Raw genomic sequence first — 20,821 nt, forward strand, 5'->3', positions numbered from 1 at the left:
TAGAATGAATGACATCTAAGGATGCTTGCGATTCTAAATCTATGGTTCTATGGTCTTTCATGTAACAGGTCTTCAAATATTTGAAAAAAGTTATTGTATCTTTCGTAAATCTTCTCTCCTCCATGCAAAATATTCCCAATTCCTTCAACAGTTTGTAATATGGAAACACTCTCACTTCTCAATGCTCCTTAACAAATATGGCTCCCAGAACTAAATTTGCTACTTCAGATGTAGCTTGACCAATGCAGAGTCCAAAGTCAGGGAGTAATGTGCTCCCATATTCTGACCTTTTCTTCTAATGCACCTTAAAGTTTCATCAGATTTTTGGCAACCACTGTACATTGTTGCCTTATCTCTAGCTTGCCTCACAAAAAGCGCCTGTTTTATTTTTCCCACAAACTTGATGATGTCAGGTCTTACTCATTGTCTACCATTGTATGAGCTTAAATACAGGACTTTACATGTATTTCTGATGAGTTTATAAAGTGTTGAACTTTTGTCTGAAATCTTAATTGCATCTCTCTTTGAAGGGTGTGCCTATGGCCATCAGCATTTATTGTGACTGATATTTTATGATCCCATTGGAGTTTTCTTGGAAAAGATACCGGAGTGGTTTGACTTTTCCTTCTCTAGTTCATTTTTACAGATGAGGAAACTGAGGGAAATAGGATTAAGTGATTTGCCCAAGGTCACACAGCTGTTAATTTAAAACTGGATTTGAACTCAGGTTTTTCTGATTCCAGGTCTGGCTCTTTAATCACCATAGCAACTAGCTACCCAAGGAAGGAATGTTCCTAAAGCTAAATATCCAAGAACTGATTTTCTTTTATCAAATGCCAGATCCCCAGTGAACACACATAACAAAAGGTAAGTAAACCCACTTTATCCAAACTGAAGAATCAAAGAAAGGATATACAGGAAAATATATATATATCAGATAATATATAGCCTAAATGAGCAATCCCATTAGAAGTGAAAACTCTTAGCTCGAGAGGGAGAGAGAAAGGTAGAGGGAGAGGGAAAAAGAGAGAGAGAGGGAGAAAGAGAGGGAGAGGGAGAAAGACAGGGAGAGGGAGAGATAGAGGAAGAGACAGAGGGAGAAACAGACAGAGAGGGAGAGGGAGATGGAGACAGATGGAGACAGAGAGAGACACACGGGGAGACACAGACAGAGACAAAGAGATAGGAAGAGAGAAAAGGGGAGAGAGGGAAGGAAGGAGGGAGGAGGAGGGAGAAGAAGAAGGGGAGAAAAAGAGGGAGAGATCTTATGCAAAGGAAAATCCCCCAGTGTCTAATGTAGTAAATAATAACAATAATAGTGATAACAATAATAGTTTAGCATTTATATATTGCCTACTATGTGCTAGGTACTGTGCTAAGTATTTTATAGAATTATCTCATTTTATCCCTACAACAATTTTGAGAGGGAGATGCTATTATTATCCTCATTTAATAATTGAGGAAACTGAGGCAAACAGAAATTAAGTGACTTGTCCAAAGTCACAGAGCTGGTAACCATCTAAGGCTTAAACTAAGCTTTGAGTTTTACATTGAGTATTTAGAAGATGGGCACTCTTTTACAATTATCTGTTGAGGTAGATACAAGATTTATTCAGATTTCCCAGAATTAACTCTGTATCAGGATAGCAAGAGTTGCTTGAATGATTTGGGAAGTATCCCTCAAGATTCAATCAGGTCCATGTGAGCTCAGGATTTGAGGTGTTGGACCCAGGTTTTATCTCTTAGTAGAAATTATAGAAAGTGTTTTCTTGATGGTCACTAGGAGGTTTCTCATTTATAGTCAAATTTATAGATCTGTATATTTTTTTTGTCTTCTTGTTTTCTTCTTTGTCTTCTCTGTAAGTTTTTATTTTGTTGACCACCCATACTTTGACTTCTGTGACATTGCACTGACTTGGTTTTAATCCAATCTTCCTGACTCAAAATGAAAGAAATGAAAGGGGGAAAAAGGAAGAATTGTTTGAAGAAATTGATGTGGAAGTGCAGAAAACTGCAACCACTCAGATTTAAAAAGAAGAAGAAGAAGAAGAAGAAGAAGCAAAGAAGCAAAAGTAAATAATGGAAGTTGAATATGTAAGCATAGCATGGGTTTGATTTTGTTTTGTTTTTGCTACACTGAGGGAAAAAGAAGTATCAAAGATAGGATGCTGCTGGGCTTGGATAGAGTAAAGAAACCTGACACCTAAGAGAAGCCAGAGTTTCTAAATTCCTATTTTGTTTCTGTTTTCGTTCCTAAGGAGAACCATCCTTGGCCTGAAAAGGTAAGAACAAAAATACCCTATCTTGATATGCAAGATAGGCAAGGAAGCGGCAGAAGTACCTGGTAGGTTCTGTCTTTAATGAATTTAACCTACTTGGTCCAGGTAAAATGATTGCTGAAGTGATTGCTGAGCAACTCTTAAGTGATATTTGAAAGATCATGTGGAATGGGAGATGTTCTTCAAGGGCTTAGGTTTTCCCAGTTTTCAAAAAAGGGAAGAGAATAGAATTTGTAAAGTATAGTCAAGGGCGCTTTACTTTGGGAGAATCCTAGAACAGATTATTAAACAAGATGGTGAGTGAATATTTATAAACAAAGCAACAATCACAAACTACCACTTCATCAAGAATAAGCCATGCATACCTGGTTAACTTCATTTCCTTCTGTGACTGGGTTCCTAAACAGGTATATCAGGGGAAGTCTGGGAATATGGTTTGCTTGGATTTTAACAAAGTATCAGATAAAGTACCTCATGCAATTGTTGTGGAAAAGATGATGAGTTACGGGTTGGACAATAGTGTAGATGAATTCAGATTTGACTGAAGGGCCCATCCCAAAGAATAGTCACGAATGGATCTTTGTCAGATGGGCAGAAAGTCTCCAGTAGAGTGTTTCAGGGGGGGTCTGTTCTTCAACATTTTTAGAATGACTTAGATTACAGTTATATGCTTACCAAATCTGCAAAATTCACAGAGGTAGGGCATAGAGCTCATTTACTGGATGACAGAGTCAAGGTCTAGTAGGATCTTGACAAGCTAGAACACTGGGCTAATTCTGATAAAATAAAATTGAATAGGAATACATTTAGAGTCTTTTATTTGGGTTCAAAAAATCTACTGTATAAAATGGAGAAGGGAGAAAGGAAGAGAGGGAGATATTGGTGGACTGTAAGCTCAAATTGTAAATGAGCATACAAATCTAATTGGTCAGCTAGTAGAGACTATCTCTGGGACAAAGAATTTCATTCAGTTAAGCAACAAGCACTTAAAAAGACCTACTGTGTGCCAGGAACCATAATAGGTAATGGGAATCCAATGATAAAAGTGAAACATTCCCTCACAGAGCTTTCATTCTAATGAGAAATACTGCAAAGACACATAAAATAAATTCAAAATAATCTAGTAGGGAAGACACAAGCAAGTTGGAATGCAAGAACCTGAAGGGACCTCATGTGTGAGAAGAATCTTGAAAGAGACTGAAATTCAAGTCAAAGGGTCAATTAGTTAGACAACGAGTGTCTTGTTAATTTGCAACAATTTATTAAGGACCTGTTATGTGCTGCTCTCTGCAGCTCTTCCTAATCATACTTATCAATATTTAATTTTATTTTAATGAATATTTACTAAGTACCTATTATATGCAAAGTATAGGGGTCACAAATAGAAAAAGTCCTTACTCCTTAAGAGTTTTCATTTATGCAATAAATATAATACAAGATAGGAAGCAATATGGGCAATTAACAGTTATGAGACACCTACAGTGAACAAAAAAACCCTTCTAAATTGCTTAATGACCATATGAGGTTGTTCAGAAAAGGATACTGGAAATTCACTTTTCATCTTTCATTCTTGTTACTTTTTGGCCAACCTGGCAGTGTGAGAACAAAATGACAGTTCAATTTTATGTAGTCTCTGGAGAAAATTCAATTTAACACTCTTACTCTTATCCAATATTCAGAAGTTAACCTGTGATCTACAATGAATGTCAGCAACTTCTCTGCAATTTACAATCTTAAAAGCATAATGAATAGATTATTAGATTTGGAATCAGGAAGATCTGAGTTCTAATCTAGGCTTGGATCTTTACTAGTTGTAAGATCCTGGGCAAGTCACAACCTCTGTCTCTCTCAGTTTTCTTAATTATAAAATAGGCATCATGATAGCACCTACTTTCTGGAGTAGTGACGACGATCAAATGAGATAACATTTGCAAAGTGCTTAGTATAAGGTCTGGCACATAGGAGTTACCCAATAAATACTTGTTTCATTCCTTTCTTCTTCCCTCTCTTCTTTCCTCCCTCCCTCCTTCCCTCCTTCCTTTCCTCCCTTCTTCCATCCTCCCCTGCTTTCTTCTTTCCTTCCCTTCCTTCCTCCCTTCTTCTCTCTCTCTCCTTCCCTCCCTCTTTCCTTCCCTCACTCTCTCCTTCCTTTCCTTTCTCCTTCCTCCCTCCCTTCCTTTTTCCTCCCCTTCTTCCTCCCTTCTTTCCTTCCTCCCTCCTTTCTTTCCTCCCTCTCTCCCTCCCTCTTTTTCTTCCTCCCTTCCTCCCTTCTCCCTTTCTTCCTCCCTCTCTTCCTTCCTCCTTTCTTCCCTTCCTCCCTCCCTGCCTAAAGCACTAAAAGATGAAATTTCTTGCTCAGGTTCACACAGTCACTAGGTATTAGAAGTGTGACTTTGTGGCTGGCTCTCCATCTATCACATCATGCTCTCAAGAGGCTAATCATCTAATAGGGAAATACTTAACATAGATATGTAGATAAAAGGTAATTTCCAGAGGTGGGAGATACTAACAATTGTGGGGGGAGATTGGGAAAGACCTTTGATAGGAGGTAATGCCTTAGCAGAAAGAAGCAAAGGATACTAAAAGGTGGAAGCTACAGGGTTGCTCTTTCCAGACAAGAGGAATGACTAGTACAAAGGCCTGGAGACAGCCGATGGAGTGAGGAGTTTGGGGAACATCTAGTAATAATCCATTTTGGTTTCACTAGATAGCCCATGAAAGAGAATAACATGGAATAAGTTTAGAAGGGTAGATCCCTATTGTGGATGGCTTCTTATTCTCAAAAATAATAGCAGAAAAGGATACTGGAAATCCACTTTTAATCTTTCACTCTTGTTACTTTTTTGGTCAACCTGGCAGCATGAGAACAAAATGACAGTTCAATTTTATGTAGTCTCTGGGGAAAATTCAATTCAACACTCTCACTCTTATCCATTATTCAGAAGATAATTACTTATCAGGGCTGACATTAAAAATCAACTTTGAGCCAAGTATTTACCTCTAAGGCAATCAACTGAAGAAGAAGGTTATTGATGTTGGAACATGCTCCACCCTGTATTTACATACAAAGGAAGACCTCACCAAAACTGAGTGAGTGACCCGCCAACCTCACAATTATCAAGAAGATATTATTAGAGTCATCATCTCTGAGGCATTCTCTCTGGGTTAGCCCAAGAACTCATCTTGTTGAGAGCTCTCTAATCTCCGTTCTTCTTCCCCCAATGAATATTATTAAGAGATATCAATCCAATCAGTTGCTGCTACTTGTCCACCTCAATTGAACACTTCAAAAATATGGGGTGGACAGACCTGGAAAAGTTAAGCACAATTGATCGCATTTCATCCCAGCTTCTTTAGATTTCCCCTCTAACATCCCAGTCCTCTCAATAATCTTCACTCTCTCCCTCTACTGACTGCTTCATTGCTGCCTACACACATGTCCATGTCCTCCCCCTTCTCAAAAACCCTTACTTAATTTATCTATCTTTGCCTGCTTTCATCCTCCATCAATCCTCTCTTCCATGGCTGAATCCTTGAGAAGACGTCTCCAATTAGCATCTTCATTTCTTTTCCTTTTACTCTTTTTAACTCTCTGAAGTCTGACTTCTAAGGCCACCACTCAGCTGAAACTGTTCCAGTCAAAGTCCCCAGTATTCTCTTAATTACCAAATCTAATGATTTTTTCTCCATCTGGATCGTTCCTCAGTATTTCACACTATGGAACACTCTTCTCGGTTTTCCTTTCTCTCTAAGCTTTCATGACACTTTTCCCTCCTTATTCTCCTACCTGTCTGTTTGCTCCCTCTCAGGTTCTTTTTCTACATGATCTTCATCTGGGTTGCATCCACTCACTATGGGGATCCCTCAAGGGTCTGTCCTGGACCCCCTTCTCTCCTCCCTCCAAACTGTTCCTCTTGGTGATCTCTTTTGCTGCCATGAATTCAATGATCATCTCTATGTCAATGATTTATTGTTTAGCCCTAACCTCTCGACCTCCAGTCTGGAATCTCTTATTAAATTATTAAATATCTCAAATTGAATTTACCGTGACATATTTAAATAATGTCTAAATTTACTTCCTAAAATATTTATCTTTTTTCACCATAGTATTTTGAGAACAAGACAACATACATGACTGGAATTGTTGTTGGCTGGAGTTGAGGAGGATAAGATTTGCAGAACTCCTTCTTCCTTGGGGAATTAGAGTGGATTAGAGATCAACTGTGTCTGAAAGTCTGGCATGCTTGGGATGAGAAATTTCCTGACAGAGCCCTATCTCTGATCAACTTCTATAGGGTGAACAAAACAGGAAGAGATAGTTAGATTCTTTTACATTGGGTAGGATATAAATCTGGCTCTCCCAAACTATCACCTTATAGCAAGAGTTTTACTCCAAACTTTTTAGTAGCCAAATATTTGTTTGCCAGTTAAATCAAGACATTTCCCAATGCCCATATTTACCAAAATTTACATCCAATTTTCCTATTACCCCTTACCTGGAAAATTGATCTCTTTATTGTTCAGTTTAAAGAGAACAAGGAAAGCATAATATTCGTATCTATATAAAAATGTTATTCACAGTAATTTTACAAAATATTAATTACATTAAGAGAGAGAAAATACAAGCAGCTAATAACATTCTTATACAATCATAGAGATTTGAACTGGAAAGGCAGTAGGCATTTATTAAGCTATTATGTGTCAGACATCATGCTAAGTACTTTACAAATATTATCTCATTTGATCCTCACAAGTAGATGCTATCATTACTCCCATTTTACAGTTAGGGAAATTGAGGCGAACAGAGGAAGTGACTTGCCCAAAGTCACACAAGTGAGAGCAGGTTGGAGCCAGTGCTAGTGTTCAAGATTTTTGTGTTCCTACTTATTTGAGTTCTTTTTCTTCTATATTATACACAGTCAACTTAATTAAGTTTCCTTACCAAGGAATTCTTTACAACAAAGTAATCACACATAGCTCTAGTCCAGGAGTTCTCAAACTAGGACCTGCGGGCCAGATGGGGCAGCTGAGGATGTTTATGCGGCCCACCAGGTTATGGCAAATGGGCTGAGGGGCGGAGACAGAGGGTGAGCTTTTGTTTTTACTAGAGTCCGGCCCTCCCACAGTCTGAACTGGCCCCCTATTTAAAAAGTTTGAGGACCACTGCAGTAGTCTTTGGTTCTATGTTGCAGCCTATTCAAACCCAAAATGTAACCTCCTTTTTAATTCTTTAAAGCCTTATATTTCATGCCATACTACTGTATAATAATACCAGTAGCATATAACTTTGCAAAGGCCCACCAAAGATGCACCTTTTCTTTAATGGGAAGTTTGGAGTCATTAAACCATTCAGTTTCCTGAAGATAGCCCAGCCTACTCCCCTCCTTTAGCTTCAGTTCTGTGTCTAATATTTTTTTATTAAAGCTTTTTATTTTTCAAAACATTCTGTGTCTAATTTGTTGCCTATATATGAACGCTCTCTAGCTTGAGCATTCAAATATATGTTATAATTGGAGCAAAGATCGTTTTTGTTCATTTGGTTTTTCCATTGTGGATGGTTAGGTCAAACTTCTTTGAATGATCTAGGATTTTTGTAAGGTTACTGCAATCAGCAAAATATCATTTATAAAGAGGGGCATCTGGAGTATCTTACAAGTAATTGGACATTTCTCTTCAATTTGGACTCTGTTCTGGATCTTCTTCATCACAATTGCCAGGACCTTTGGTGAATATACTTTGACTTATTTTATGTCTTTCCTGATGCTTACGATTAAAAGTTGCTTAATAGAACTATTCCTTGCCTATGCTTGTCTGGGAAGGAGAAGAGGTTCCTAGTCTTCCTGAATGTGCATTTCATTGCACTCCAAGCATCCTTTCAGGACTCTTTTGGCTTCCCATCTTTTGCCTTGGCTACACCTGAACACTTTCCCCTCTCCTCCCCTCAGCTTTCTAGCTATTGTCTGATTTTCTGTCACCTCTCCCCCTACACCCCAAGCCTTCACATTCTCTTAGAATCATGCTCCATTTTCACTGAAAAAAAAAGGACATTCTCTGAAAGTTTTTTCTCCTTTCTTTATCTCATATCACTCAGATGCCTTATGCTATCATTGCCTCCTTTATCTTCATGTGACATAAGCAGTTGGCCCTTCTTGCCAAGCAAACCCCTCTATGTGTACAAGAGATCCCATACCATCCAATCTTTCCTAGTACCTTGTCCCCTCTATCATACCCATTATCTTCAGTCTTTCCTTATCTCCTGGCTTCTTTTTCTTCCTATGAATGTCCATGTCTCCTCCATCCTCATAAAACCTTTGCTTGAGCCATCCATCCTTGCTGGTTATTATCCTCTATTTCTCCTCCCTTGGGGGGCTAAATTCCTTGACAAAACCTTCATTGCTTCCACTTCTTTTCCTCCCACTCTCTCCTTAACTTTCTTGGTCTGCCTTCTGATGTCATGCTCCTAAACCATTCTTCCCAAAGTTAGCAATGATCTCTTAATTGGTAAGTCCAATGGCCTTTTCTCATTCTTGATTTTCCTTAATCCCTATGCAACCTCTGGCTCAGTTGACAACTTTCTTTTATTTGATTCTCTCTTTAGGTTTTTTGTAAAACACTTTCTCTCGGTTCTCCTCCTATCTATTTTAATGTTCTTTCTCAGTTTCATTTGCTGGATCCTTATCCAGATCATATTCTACCCAGAATTTTGTCCTAGGTCCTCTTCTCTCCTTCTTCTATATTATATGACTACAAGTTTACTACTTTTCTCCTCTTACCAGAAAGATGGAGGGAAAGAGAGAAGTCTAGAGAAAAACATGATGAGTTCCATTTTGGAATTTGAGATATTGTTGGAGTATTCAGAAGCAATACCCAACAGCCAATTGGTGACATGAGACTGGAGTTCAAGAAAGAATCAGAACAAGATATGTAGATTTGGGAGTCACCTGTATATAAATGGTAATTAAGTACATGGGAACAGATGAGATCACCAAGAAAGATTTTTAGAGCTATACAGAAAATGAGGCTGAGATAAAACTTTAGACAAACCTACACTTAGTAAAAATGATTGAGAAATAGCATTTAGATAGATTGGAGGAAAACCAAAGGAGAGCAATGTCATAGAAGCAAAAGAAAAAGAAGAGACGAGGGGTAATTAACAGTATTTAGTATCCTAAATGTCTATTACAATGACTGAGGAAAAGTCATCAGAGTCAGCAAATAGGGAATTTCTGATAACCTGGAAGAAATTTGAGTGATGGAAAATCCCATTGTAAGAAGTGCTAATGATGAAATGGAGAGAGTGATAGAGATGAATTTTTGCAGGAGTTTAACAGCCGAAGGAAGGAAAGTTATCTTCATAGTAGCAATGCTGAAACAAATTAAAAAAGCTTCTCAATATTTACAATCTGCATCAAAATCCATAATTCTATTGAAATGGTCATAGATTGAATGGAAGATGGTTTCAGTGACCAATTTGCAGTGTGGTATGGTAGAATGAACCTGAATTTGAAATCAGAGAATCTGAAATCACATCCTAGATTTTTTACCTACTACCTGTGTAATTTTGGGCAGCAACTAACTCATTTAATCTCTTCAGATCTTCGTTTCCTCATGTGCAAAATTGTCTAAACTATTTCTTAGCTTCCATCTAACTTTGAATCTATGATTTGTAGAAATCTCAGTCTGAAAATTTGTACCAAATTCTGCTCTGGGAACAAGAGGAGCTGTAGCATTCTTGCTGGTCTGCTTTTGTCTCCAAAACCAGATGGTGACATTTTATATTTTGAGAACTGAATTTCTATCTGTTTGATTTCCTTTGTAATCCCATGTGTTTTATTTTATGTATTCATGTATGTATTTATGTACAATATTCAGAAAAAGAGAATCATAAAACTCACCGGGTTATCCTGTCCAGGGTACAGGAAATATAAAAGTTTAAGAACCTTTGTTGCAGAAAGTGATGCTTGAGCTGCAACTTGAAGAAAGAGGGGTTCTATTAAGAGTAAATGAAGAAGTACATTCTAGGTGTGGGAGATAGCCCGAGGCAAAGCACAATGATAGGGGATGATGTATTATCGGAAAAGCAGAAGATCATTTTAGTTGATTGGCAGGGTACAGAAGTAATGTAAAATAAGGATGAGAAGGTTGGTGGGGAACAGGTTGTGATAAATTTTTTTCCCATTTGTTTTATTATTATTATTATTATTTTAATTTAATTTTTATTTTATTTTATAATTATAACTTTTTTTTTGACAGTACATATGCATGGGTAATTTTTTATAACATTATCCCTTGCACTTACTTCTGTTCAGATTTTTTCCCTTCCTCCCCCAACCCCCTCCCCCAGATGTCAGGCAGTCTTATACATGTTAAATATATTACAATATATTCTAGATACAATATATGCGTGTAGAACCAAATTTCTTGTTGCACAGGAAGAATTGGATTCAGAAGGTAAAAATAACAGTTTACATTCATTTCCCAGTGTTCCTTTTCTGGATGTAGCTGATTCTGTCCATCATTAATCAATTGGAATTGGATTAGCTCTTCTCTATGTTGAAGAAATCCACTTCCATCAGCATACATCCTCATACAGTATCATTGTTGAAGTGTATAATGATCTTCTGGTTCTGCTCGTTTCACTCAGCATCAGTTGATGTAAGTCTCTCCAGGCCTCTCTGTATTTCTCCTGTTGATCATTTCTTACAGAACAATAATATTCCATAACATTCATATACCATAATTTACCCAACCATTCTCCAATTGATGGACATCCATTCATCTTCCAGCTTCTAGCCACTATGAAAAGGGCTGCCACAAACATTTTGGCACATACGGGTCCCTTTCCCTTCTTTAGTATTTCTTTGGGATATAAGCCCAGTAGTAGCACTGCTGGATCAAAGGGTATGCACAGTCTGATAACTTTTTGGGCATAATTCCAGATTGCTCTCCAGAATGGTTGGATTCTTTCACAACTCCACCAACAATGCATCAGTGTCCCAGTTTTCCCACAGCCCCTCCAATATTCATCATTATTTGTTCCTTCATCTTAGCCAATCTGACAGGTGTGTAATGATACCTCAGAGTTGTCTTAATTTGCATTTCTCTGATCAATAGTGATTTGCCATTTGTTTTAAAAATAAATTGAGTTCCAGTGTGATAGGCTTTATTTATTTTTGATAAAAATGAACTCTTTATGAAGTTAAGTTCTGATTCTTTTGGAAGTTGGGGGTGCAGAGGGGACAACTGATGTTGGTGGGTTTTTTTTTTTTGGAAGGAGAGAATGCTTCAATCTGTATTTAGATGCAATCAGTTCCTTTTCTGGGTATGAATAGGATTTTTTATCATAAGTCCTTCAAAGTAGTTGTGGACCATTATACTCTGAGAATAGCAAAGTCATTTACATCATCATCCCAAAATATTGCTATTATTTTGTATGCAGTACATTGCACTTTGCTTCAAGGAGGACTTTTGAAGGTTTTTTTTTTTTATGAGAGCATCCTGCTTATCATTTTCCAAAGAATAATTCTATTCCATGCCGCAATTTACTGAGCCATTTCCCAATTGATGGGTATCCCCTCAATTTCCAGTTTCTTTTGCCCTGAGAAGAGACCTGCTATGAATATTTTAAGTCATTTTCTTTTTACTTTTTGAATCTCTTTGGTATTCATGCCTAGTAGTGGTGGTTTTGGGTCAAAGAACTTACACGAATTTGTTGCTCATTGGCACAGATCATATCTTTCGATCATTTAGCAATTGAAGCATGGATCTTATTTTTTATACATTTATTAACTCAGTTCTCTCTATGTTTGAGAAAAGAGGCCTTATCAGAGAAACAGGCTTTGAAATTCTTTGTTTAATTAGCATAGCAAACTATTACCCACATTAATTCTCTCTCTCCTTTCATCCTGTCCCTTCCCAAAAGTGTTTTGGTACTGACTACTCCCCCAATATGTCCTCTCTTTTATCACTCTCTACCCCTTCCCATTCTCCTCCTCCCTGCAGGGTAACATAGACATCTATACCCATATTGGGTATGAAAGTTATTTGCTCTTTGAGTCAATTCTGATGAGAGTAAGGTTAACTCATTCCTCCTCTCCTCTCTCTCTTCCCCTTCATTATAAAAACTTTTTTCTTGCTTCTTTTTAATGGCAGATAATTCCACTTTTCCAGTGCACCATTCCAGTTTTCCTAATTAATTAATTATTTTAAATTAATTTCTTAATTAAAAAAAAAAAGAGATTCAGTGTGATAAGGAACCAACTGAGTCTGTGGAGTAGAATTGTGACATGGTCAGAGATGTGCTTATAGAAAATTAGTAGTCCCTCGTGCTTGGAACTCTTTCCCTCCTCATCTCTACTAATTAATCTTCTTACTTTCCTTCAAATCTCAGGTAATATATCATCATCTGTTAGAAGCTGATCCCTTCTCTCTATAGATTATCTCTAATTTATCCTGTATATATCTTATTAAAATGGTTCTTTGCATGTTGTCTCCCTCACCTGACTGAGCTTCTTGTGGATGAAGACTATCTTTTACCTTTCTCTCTATACCTAGCATTTGTATGGCTGGCACATAGTAGGTGTGCATTAACAAATGTTTTTTGAGTAATGTTGAGATGAGGAAGGAGTTGGTTCCAGATATGGGGAATAAAGGAATGGAATTTTTTTTTTTCCCTGAGGGGTTAAATGACTTGTCCAGGGTCACACAGCTAGGAAGACAGCTAGTGTCTGAGATTAAATTTGAATTCAGGTCCTTCTGATTTCAGGCCTGGTGCTCTATCTACTGCGCCACCTAGCTGCCCAAAATTGTATTTTGATAAAGCATTAATAGGACTAGTTTGACTGGAAAGGTGTGTGTGTGTGTGTGTGTGTGTGTGTGTGTGTGTGTGTGAGAGAGAGAGAGAGAGAGAGAGAGAGAGAGAGAGAGAGAGAGACAGACAGACAGACAGATGAAGTGCTGTGAAATAAATCTGGAAAGGCAGTAGGAAGGAACTAGATAGTAGAGAGTTTTAAATGTCAGGCTGAACAATTTTGTATTTTATTATACAGCCAATAGAGAGACACCTATTAGAATGACATTGTGAATTAACATCACTAAGGACCCTCCAATTGGTGATAACTTCTAAGTTCAAAGGATTTTTTCATAAGATGAAATAGAACTTTGTCAAGTTCTCTGATCCATTTAAATTCCTGTTTTTGATGGCAAACATTTTTTCATTTTGAGTGATTCCATAGTTCACTCTAGGAAGGGAGAAGGAAGAATCCATGTACAGAAGAGACATATCCAAATAAGACATATTGAAGGATATTCTTTAGAGTTTATGGATGCTGCAGGATGGGCTAGAAATGGTAACGATAATGGGTTTGCTACAAATCCAAGTGCTCCTTTATTGCAGTTTGAAGTGGGGATTTATTACAGATAACTACTGACATTTATTAAGGATGCTTTCCTACTCAGATAGTGCCTATGTTTTCCCTTTACTCTGAAGAGGGAGAGTTAGGGAATGGAATAGGGAATTTTCAGTTCTTTTTTCAGAGCAAAGCACACTCCTAGTTGACTTATGAGATGTAGGTTCACTACATAATAAAGCCTTTAGGGAATAAATTTTTTCCCTTTAGGGAATGAAGGCTTATTTCCCTTTAATTGATGGGTTAGGAGTTTCTTTTTCGTTAATAGCAGACTGGATTTTTTTCCCCTTACTTTTCTCCCCAGTTCTCAGCAATGGATATTGTGCACTATATAGCTGATCATATATATATCTTGAAATGTAAATTTATTGTTATATATTTTGAATCCTTTCTAATATTCTTCTGGGAACATAACACTTTAAAATTTTTCCTTTTCTGTCTTTCTTTTTCTATTCTTATTTCTTATTTTCTATTTAGTTCAATAAAAAAGACTAAAAAAAATTTTGGATATGAGATTTTTATCTGAGAGACTGTCTATAAGCAATTTTTTGCTTTCCTTCTAATCTTGGCTACATTGGTTTTATTTGTGCAAAATCTTTTAAGTTTAATGTAATCAAAATTTTCCAAATTATACCACATGATATTCTTTATCTCTTGTTTATTCATAAATTGTTTTCCCACCCATATGCCTGATAAATAATATGTTCCATGTTCTTCAAATTTTCTTGTAATATTCCCCTTTATATCCAGGTGATGTATCTATTTTGACTTTATCTTGGCAAATGGTATGATTGGATAATGCTCAATTTCTTATAGATTATTTTCCAGTAACCCAAACAAAGGCTTGCAAGAAGATATAGTGAGAAATACTCCATTTAAAATAATTCTAGAAAAATAAAATAAAATAATTCTAGATAGAGAGACCTTAAAAGACCTTAGCTTCAAAAAGCTAAAACCTCCCACTCTATCCAAGTCCATTTGTAGTCATCCGGATCTATATCTTGTAACTAGACCCAGGTAACTCCAGAGAAGAAAGTGTGGCTGGTGGCTTTGCATAAACCTCTATGCAAATCTATTCCACTCCTACCTTTCTATTTCTTAGCTAGAACTGGATAATTTTGATATTTACTGCCTTATAATATATTTTAATTTAGTACTGCTAAATCTCCTTCCTTTATATTTTTTCATTAGTTCCTTTGATATTCTTGACCTTTTGTTCTTCCAAATGAATGTTCTTATTATATTTTCTAACTTAGTAAAATAAATTTTGTAATTTATTTGGGATGACATTGAATATATAGATTAATTTAAGTAAAATTGTAATTTAAAATTATATTGACCATGAAAAATTAATATTTCTCCAATTATTTAAATCTGATCTTATTTATATAAATTGAAAAAATATTTTGTTCATATAATTCCCAGATTTGTTTTGACAGATCTACTCCCAGGTATTTTATACTGTCTGTTGGTTCTTTGTTCTCAAAGAGGATCATGACATCAGGAAGGTGATGCCATGACATGCAAGTGAATTGGATTTAAGTGAGGGAGAGCTATGCGAAGTCACCAGGCACACTTTTTTCACTGGAGCCATCTGGGTCTATATTTCCTTGCAAGGTTTTGTAGATGATATATAGGAATGGGGTTTACTTTATATTCTGCTACTTTACTATAGTAGTAAAATGTCTTTTATCTATGAAGGTAAAATTGGATGTGTATACAAAAGGCACTAATTAGTTAAAGTGTCCCTCTCTTGACTGGTTGCATTTTGGTAAGGAAGCATAGCTGGAACCTCTGGAGGAATGAAAAGAGCTAGGATCTGCAGTCTATTCATCTCATTAGTTGAGATGAAGCCATGAACACACAAATATTGCTTTTGTTCCTGTTATGTTTCTTCTTTTTCTGTCTTGGGCTAAGGAGTGTTAGAAAAACAAATTGGTCCTTATCAATCAAAAAGTACAGGCTCCACATAACTGGAGCCTGGAGTCTATGCCAGAATCTATAAGTCTGAAAGCTCTAAGCAGGAGAAGCGATTGAGAGCTAGCTCAGCAGTAGATTTTTTTTCCACAGCTGTGTTGCAGGATTCAACAAGAGATAGTAATCTGTCCATTGGCTAGGCTGTCACATTCAAAAATAAACTTGGTGGTGATGGTGGGGGAAATTACCCACATGGGGCACCTTTGTAAATTGTGGAGTCTTTATACCAACTCCCTCCACACTGATGAATACATATAATTTATTAGATGAAATTTTCAAATAATATTTTATTTTCCCCCAAAGTACATGTGAAAGCAATTCTTAACATTCATTTTTTTTAAAGTTTTGAATTCCAAATTCTATTATCCTGTGCAAGAAAAAATCAAACAAAAAAAGAGAGAGAAAGAAAAAAGAAAAGGGGGCAAGGAGAGAAGGAAAGAGAAAAATACAGAGAGAAAGCAAGAAAGCATGCAAGAAGGAAAGGAAGGAAGAAAGAAAAAAATAGTATGTTTCAGTTTGTATTCAGGATCTGGAGGAATACAGCATGAAATCTTTGGTATTATCTTGGATTAATGTATTGCTGATAATAGCTAAATCATTCATAGTTCTCCATCATATAATATATTAGATGGATTTAAAAAATCATTAAGAATGTAACTTGTAAAATTGAGGATTTTTATTAATGAACATATATTTCATATTACATAAAAGACAAAAGAGGGAAGGGTTTGTATTTACCATGTTGTTATTTGCAAAATATGTTGAGTGGATTTCTTATAAATGTTCATTGCTGTGACACAAAAGAAATATATGCAAATTCCATGTTTCCTAAAATATCAGTAAAATAGAATATATGTATACATATCTATATATCTATCTATCTATCTATCAAAATGCCATGTTTTTTTTTTAACAACTGTGCAGAATGTAGAGCAATATTCCCCAGTTCCTTTCATGACTTCTCTTCCCCCTCTCCTCCCCCTCTTCCCCCTTGCAATGTGATACCTGTATAATTTCATCCTGGTTTTCATTTTACTGAAGTTCAGGGATCAATAGTTTTCTCAAAAACACACTGGACACTAATGTAGGTTTTTGCACCAGTATTTATTAATAACATACTTCAGTGTAAATTTCAGGGTTTTGCTTCCATCAAAGCTTCATGATTTTCATAATTGATTTTGTTTCTACTTAATATTTTTATGTCATTCTTTATCAGAGTATTTTCTAATTTGTTGAACCAATTATCCAATTAAAAATGTGTTTTCTGAGGTCATAAATGAACACACCTTGCATAACTATAATAGCCAAAAGTTAGTGTTCTTGACTTGCAATATTACATATTATCAATTTAGTTTTATTTACATTAGTATTGTTTTTACCTTGAAGACAGCATACATTGTTCTTGCTTAGCTCTGCAAATAGGAGATAATGTTAGGTTGGATAGAATTTTGAATGACAAACTGAGAAATTTAGATTTTTATCTTGAGGTCATTTGGGAGCTATTGCAAACTTTTGAACTAGGAAATGACAAAATTAAAGTGATATTTCTGGAAAATTGTCAGAAGTGTGTGGGATAGATGGATGGGAAAGAGAAGGGTGAGGTGTAGAGATTGGATGCAGAAAAAGGAGTTAGAAGTCTTAGGAATTAGGCAAGATTAGAATACAACAATAACAATAATGATAGCTGATATTCTTATAAATATAATAACTTCATGGTTTTTAGAATATTTTTATCAGAAGTATTCTGTTAAGTAGGTAGTACAAGTATTAATCTCTTCATTTTCTAAATGAAGAAAATAAAGCTCAGAGAAATTGTGATTTGTCCATGGTCGGGTAGCTCCTAAGTATTTAAACTGGGACCCAAAATCAAGTCTACATTTAAAAGAAGTAACAATAAAATTTGTTGGATAATGACAGCAAGATGGCAAAAGAAATCAACTAAGAATCAAATTATAAGCCTCTGACCTTGGAAAATAAGGGTGCCATAAACAATAAAAAGGTATTAAGATAATGAGATAATTTTGTAGGAAAGAAACTTTTTTATGCTTGTGTTGAGATATGCAGAATATCCAAGTTATTTCAGAAATCTTAGTATTAAAAGCTTTTTCCTTGACTGCTCTCAACAAATAAAGATGTTTTTATATTTCCATAAACATATTTGAATTTCAGAAATCTTAAATTTTAAACTAAGATTCAGGTTCAGCACATTTTTGTTGTTGGGATTAACAAATCTCTAATATTTAAGATATTAGTCATAATAAACATTTAGACAAAAAAATTAGCATGTATTTTATGGTTGCTATTTTTTTTTTTTTCAGGATCCCATTAACCAATTTCTGTTTTTAGCAAAACAAATTTCTAAAAATCTTTCACTTGTCCCTCTTTTGGTTTATCAAAATATACTCTTAATTTGTTTTCTTTATTGTTATTCTAGTGTAAAAACAAATAATGAAAGACCTTTATTTACTAAGTCTGTTGGTATAAGACAAAAGATAATAAAAATTGATAATTTTTGTTTCAGTACAAAAATATTTCAGCCCATTATAGGAGTTGCTGTTTCCTAGATAAGGAAGGCTTCAGATACCTTGAGTGAATCAAATGATGTGGCCATTGCAAAATCTGCTGAGAGTATTTTGTAAGCTTTAAAGTGTGAAGGAAAATTTTTTGAAATTCTGAACTACAACCAATTGTCCCATGACATGTAAGTTCTAGCTTAGGGAGGATCTATTTTTTTCATCCTTAAATGTGATTTCTATTCTACAATTTCAAACTGATAATCTTGACAAAAACAAAACAAAACAAAAAAAACGAAAAAAAAAACCCTCCAAAATGTGGCTGGCTCTCTTCAACAATGAGATAATTCAAACCAGTTCCAATTGTTCAGTGATGAAGAGAGCCATCTACACCCACAGAGAGGACTGTGGGAACTGAATGTGGTTCACAACATAGTATTTTCACTCTTTTTGTTGTTGTTTGCTAGCATTTTATTTTGCTTCCTTTTTTTTTTTAACTGGTTTGATTTGATTTTTCTTGTGCAGCACAATAATTGTATAAACATGCATGCATACATTAGATTTAACATATATTTCTACCATGTTTAACATATATTGGACTACTTGCCATCTAGGGAAGGGTGTGAGGGAAGAAAGGGAAAATTGGACAAAAGGTTTTACAAGAACTAATGTTGAAGAACTGTCCACACATATGTTTTGAAAAATAAAAAAGCTTTAATTAAAAAATAAAAAACAAAAAACATAGATTTGAACTGAACCAACAAGGAGTCTGATAATGGGGCAGGTAGCAAATAGCTGGTTCTCTGCAACAAAAGGACAAGTTGTAACTGAATTATTCAGCTATTTGTCCATATGGCTCAAACTTCCTTATTAGTTGCTGTGCTGACCCCACCTCCAGGACAGGATTTTACAAACTAATAAATCTCATGCTTTCCATTCTGTAGTTAAGTTTTCCAGCATTTTACAGGAACTTCAAAATGTTACTTTCTGTTATCTTAAAAATAAGTGTCTTGATTGTCTTGATTTCTATCATTATATCCATTATCTACTATTTTCTCTGATTGTTTCTCCAAAAGTGAATGGATGGTCATCAGAGTTGTGTTGGGATCAAGTAATCTGATAAGAGGAATATCTATTTTTTTGTCATTGAAGAGTTTATTTTGTAGGGTCATAGCTGACATAGAGTCCATGCCGAGTGACATGAGAGAGGTGTTCATTGTAATGTCCTCGACATTGGTATTAGTGAGTTCACTTATTAGAGAATAGATATAATCTTTAGTTGTCATCTGAGATGAATCTTGATGAACCGTGCTATTAGTTTCACCCACTGATTTGTATTCATTCCGAGTAAGAGAAGCAAATCGGATTTTGAAAGATGGAACCTGACTAAAGAAATAATTGCTCATTCTTTTGAAATCAAATTTAACTATTGCTTGCTGAGGATTATTTAGAAGTAAGCTTTTTTCAAGGTATTCATAAACTTCAGATTTCTGAAGAGTAAGTATTCCCTTGCTTGCTAAAAATTGTTGAAGATTCTCTTTGTTTAGCAGTAGTCCAAGATTTAAGGCTCCCCAGTTAAAGGATTGACCAGCAAGACCACAATTCCTGCGATAATGACAGAAGATATCTAGAAAGGAGTTAGCAGCAGCGTAATTAGTTTGGGTCGAATTCCCAAGGAATGAAGTAACAGATGAATGACAGACAAAATAATGCAGCTCATGACCTTTAGTAGCACAATGAAGATTTATAACTCCTGCAACTTTGGGACTTAACACGTTCTCAAAGCGAGTGAGGTTCAGAGCTTCAAGATGTGCATCATCTAACACGACTGCACTGTGAAACACACCTTTGATTGGAACCTTTGGAAACATGTCCCCAATGGAACTGATCACTTTGTACACATCCGTGTGAACACTCACATCACACTGCAAGCTGATGATCTTGCAGCCTTTATTCTGATTTTCCAAAGATCGCATTTCCTGTTGCAGCTCAGCATTTGGACTTCTTCTTGAAAGAATCACCACATAGCCACCCCCATTCTGGACTATAAATTTGACTGTTTCAAAGCCAAGGCCAGAGAGTCCTCCAGACACAATATACACTGCATTTGGCTGAAACAATTTCTTCCTTGTTGCATTCTTAGGTATTTCTGAAACTTCAGTTTCTAACGATTTTCCTCTCAACACAACTAGTGGGATGGCTGGGCACGTGAAGTAAGAGAAAAGAGCTGATTCTGTGTCCACAATAGACCCGATGGGTTGAAAAATGGAATAGGCTAATTTTATTTTCTTTGGAAAAGTCATTGATTTTGCCCACTTGAATACAGCTCTATTATTTTGTATTAAAGCTGATTTTTGAAAAACTGGATTAATATTAAGGGTGTGAACCTGGATATGATTGTGACTGTTATGAAAAAGCTGCTGTAGAAATTTAGGCTGATGACTCCCATGTAAAACTACTACATCTCTGAGATTTGAAAGGTCAGACAGCATTTTCGTGGAGAAGTTAGTTAGTGAAGGCAGAAATATGAGTGCCTGACATTGTTTCACAGTTTTGTGTAGATCAGGAGAGGGTAAGAGAAGACTGGCTTTCCAACCCATATCTTTAGCTGCCAAAGTCAATACTTGCCCTAAAATGGATCCTA

The sequence above is a fragment of the Sminthopsis crassicaudata genome, chromosome 5 (assembly GCF_048593235.1).
Source record: "Sminthopsis crassicaudata isolate SCR6 chromosome 5, ASM4859323v1, whole genome shotgun sequence".
NCBI classification, from domain to species: domain Eukaryota; kingdom Metazoa; phylum Chordata; class Mammalia; order Dasyuromorphia; family Dasyuridae; genus Sminthopsis; species Sminthopsis crassicaudata.